This window comes from Dasypus novemcinctus, chromosome 5 (genome assembly GCF_030445035.2).
Source record: "Dasypus novemcinctus isolate mDasNov1 chromosome 5, mDasNov1.1.hap2, whole genome shotgun sequence".
Classification (NCBI taxonomy): Eukaryota; Metazoa; Chordata; class Mammalia; order Cingulata; family Dasypodidae; genus Dasypus; species Dasypus novemcinctus.
In genome coordinates, this window is record NC_080677.1 from 56632460 (window position 1) to 56636880 (window position 4421).

The following is a 4421-nucleotide window of genomic DNA, read 5'->3' on the forward strand; positions in this document are numbered from 1 at the left end:
TGCTAAGTGTCAGAACAGTGCTAAAAAAGGTATTTGAACATTCACTTATTGCTCACTGGTACCCACTTATGGCTACTCATATTCAAGTGATTGCTCATGGCTCTAGGTCTGACCAATTGAATTTTATAAAAAATTAATGCTTGTAAAAATAATCAATATAATGAGCACTTAAAATTACAGATATGACACAGTGCAGGCTTTCTTCATTAACCTGAGTATTTTCCCTATGACTCTTCTGAAAGTCCTTTCTTCTCTCTCCCTGTATTTGAAGATGAAGTTGATAATGATGCTACCATCCAGGTGTCTATGTTTGTGTATGCCGCAGTCTCCCTCTATTATGTGCATGGTCATCAGTTCAGTAGTTTCGCATACTTTTTACTGAATCAATACCGGCCTTTTCATGCTTCTATCCACAGAAAAGATGCCCCACATGTGTATAACTCAATGAATGCAATTCACCCTCTTGAATCTTGGAGAATTTTTTTTTTCCTCAAGTCCCAATGTTATGGACCCCATCTAGTTTTTTGTTGTTTAAAAGAGTGGTCTGATGACAGATTTCATGTCCCAGAATTTATTACCTATTGTATGTACTGCAGTTCATTCACAATTATCCCATCTGCATTTAGGGTAAATGGGTGGCCCCATCCTGGCCCAATTTAATAAAAAAATAAAGAGACCACTCAAAGCTCATAGCTGTGTCAGCACTACGAAAAGGGTCTATAATCAATGCAAATGTGATGTTTGCCTGCTTTGTGCAGCTCACAGGCTTGACGCCCATCTCTCCTGCTGGATCAAACCACTCTTCCTTTTTTGCACTGAGAATCTAAAGAAAGATATGGACTATATTCTCCACTAAAATAAATAAATGAAAAAGCATGTGGCCGATATTTTATTGAAATGGTAATTGGTGGGTTGTTTCATGCTCTATTTATCCCTCCCTCCTCTTTCAAGAGTGTGGTCAAGCCTCTCGAGATGTGAATGGTGCCCCCGAGGTTGTGCAGAACATAACCTGCCAATCCAGTCACCGGAGGCTCCCAGAAAGTTCACTCCTGTGAGACCCCTGGAACCTTTATGTTATCCAAGGGAGAGTCTGGGACAGTATCAGTTAAGACTAAGATTAGACTAAGACTAAGGAGGCAGAATGGGTGCTTGGGGTCTAGTTTAATTTGACTTTAAGTTTATTAAATAATGTTTTTGTACACATTGAGTACGATCACTAAGAGTGTAGAAGCAAATTCACATCCTCTCTGCACTCCAATGCGTGCACACACAATCACACACACACAAGTTAGCACAGTGTTTCTAAGGGTTCGTGACTCTCACCCTGCACCTTACCTACCTCACTCCTTAGGTCAGTAGTAAGAACTTTAGTATTTAACAATGAATCATAATTCATGTATTTTTCACAAAGAGGGGTAAGGGTGGAAAGGTAACATAACCTTCTCAAGGTCACACAAGCCATACTGGTGGTGTTGGGAGCTGAATCCAGACTCTAACAGTGTAGAACTAGCCTCCATGGTTTCTACAAAAGCCACACTCATCTAGGATGTGGTCCTTACAACTGGATTTTACTTCTTTTAAATTCCTTCATTTCCTAAAAACACTACATCTCAGAGCCTGGTCATAGAGTCCCACGTCCCCAAAAAGAGCTCATTCACTCTGCACGTTCTGACAGGTTAAAAGAGGCCCCTGTTGGGCACATCACCTTCCAACCCATATAGCCCTCCAGCCCCGCCCCTCACCATAAACATCCCCATCTCTCAGAAGGATCGTGTGGCCTTGACTGGCTCTTGAACTTCTCCAAACTTAAGATTCCTCTTCAGTAAAATGAGGGTAATAATTCCTACGGCATGAGATGGTTCTGTGAATTATGAAAAGCAGGGCATACTGACTGCTTGGCAAAGGGCCTAGTACGTAGCAAGAGCTCAGTAAGTGGCAGCTTATTATTGTAATTAAGCTGCCATATTTTAATTGGGAAGCCTGATGCTTAGTTGATAATTCTTTAAAAGCAGTGTTCTTGTGACTTCCTCCAACAGAATTTGTCAATTCTTCCTTCGCACTACCACAGTGTTTTGAACATATTTCCTTGTTGCTTTTGGGAGCATTTTAAAAAATTATGTTTTCATACGTCTGTTTTCTCCAACTAGACTGACAGCCTCACATTCATCTTTTTTTTTTTTAGAGATTTTTAGAGATTCTGTTTTCCCCTCCCCCTACCCCCATCCTGCTGTTTTTGCTGTCTGTGTCCATTCACTGTGTGATCGTCTGTATCTATTTCTCTTTTTGTCTTCTCTTCTCATCTCATCTCTCTCTAGGAATTCCAGGGATTCAATCCTGGGGACCTCTGATGTGGAGAGAGATTCCCTGTCAATTGTTCCACCTCAGTTCCTGGTCTCTGCTGCGCTTCACCTTGACTCTCCCCTTTGTCTCTCTTTTGTTGCATCATCATCTTGCTGCGTGACTCACTTGCATGGGCACTGGCTCACAACACAGACACTCATGCAGGCACTTGGCTTGCCATGCTGGCACTCATGCAGGGACTCGGCTCACCACGCAGGCACCAGATCACCGCCCGTGCACTGGCTCACAACGCAGGTACTCATGTGGGCACTCGGCTCGCCATGCGGGCACTGGCTCACAACGCAGGTACCCACGTGGGCACTCAGTTCACCACGCGGGCACTCCGCTCACTGCATGGGCACCCAGCTCACTGTGTAGGCACGCTTTCTCTTTTTCTTTTTCACCAGGAGGCCCCAGGGATAGAACCCGGGTCCTCCCCTATGGTAGACAGAGGCCTTATAACTTCAGCCACATCTGCTTCCCCTCACATTCATCTTTGACACCTCAGCAACTAGCACAAGAACAAGCACATGGGCCAGCTGCCCAAGGTAGTGCCATTCATATTTTACTAATTTTAAATGGTGAACCCTGGAGTTGTGCCTTGCTGTGCCCTGGTTGTGCCCACAATAAAACACAACTATAGTAATTCTTACTTTGTTTGTAGGAACATTTGGTGTGAAGTCATATTTGAAAAGGAATAAAAATAATGGAGGGGGAAACGGACTTGGCCCAGTGGTTAGGGTGTCCGTCTACCACATGGGAGGTCCGCGGTTCAAACCCCGGGCCTCCTTGACCCGTGTGGAGCTGGCCCACATGCAGTGCTGATGTGCGCAAGGAGTGCCGCACCATGCAGGGGTGTCCCCGCGTAGGGGAGCCCCACGCGCAAGGAGAGCACCCATAAGGAGAGCCGCCCAGCGCGAAAGAAAGTGCAGCCTGCCCAGGAATGGTGCTGCCCACACTTCCCGTGCCGCTGATGACAACAGAAGCCGGCAAAGAAACAAGACGCAGCAAATAGACACAGAGAACAGACAACCGGGGAGGGGGGGGATTAAATAAATAAATAAATCTTTAAAAAAAATGAATGGAGGACTGTATTTTAAAATATTTTACCCAACTAGTTATAATCTTTTTCTAATTCTTCTAAGGTGTCATTTAATTTTCTGCTATAAACAAAGAAAATAGCAGCATTCCTAAAGGTAACATACATCCAAAAATTAGTACTATAGATTTTGTTAGAAGGCCTTTATAGGATTTCATTTAGAATTTAATAGTGAGAAAATTAACTTATCATAAACATAACACTTCTTACTTTTTCCTAGTCTATATAAAATGAGATCATTACAAGTCAAGTCTGGTCACATAATATATCTTCAAAGCTGGTGCACAGAACTCTTAAACATTCATTTAAACTAGGAGTTCTCAAAGAGTTTATAAGAATTCTGATTTAATTCGATTTGCTACTGATGTGTCTCATGGGAAGAAAGGTTAACTATTAACAAAAGAAACTTGAGAGAAAATTTAAGGGGGAGAAAATTAAAAGGGTTGAAATTTTAAAACTGAAATCAAGCTTTGCCTTCAGAACAGAATGCAATTCAAGCAAGACTAATTTCAAAATTATGATAATTTCACTAGCTACAAGAAGGTTACCTTGATCTAATCTATGAAAGAGTAGTTTGCTAATGAATAATTACAAAATACGGGAGATGTCTAAAACATTGTTTTTGAGCACTATTTGCATTCGTTGTTTGCAAGCACCTTTTGCTCACAAGCTGCCAATTACAGGTTTAATTCATTTATTAATTTAAGTCTAACAGCATTTCTAGAAATGTTTTACTAGTGATTATTGTAATTACTTAAAGTTATATAAACGCATTTATGTTCAAACTAATATAATCCAGAATTTTTTAAGTAATTAAATCTCATCTACTGGCATAGGCCAAGTGTTAGCTTTGATTTCATTCAAAAGATTTAAAAGACAACTTCTAAATTCATACTCTCAACTATATAGTGAAGGATTGAACTGTCATGAAGAAAGTAAATAACCAAAACATCCTTACAAATATGTTGAAAATTTGTCAGAA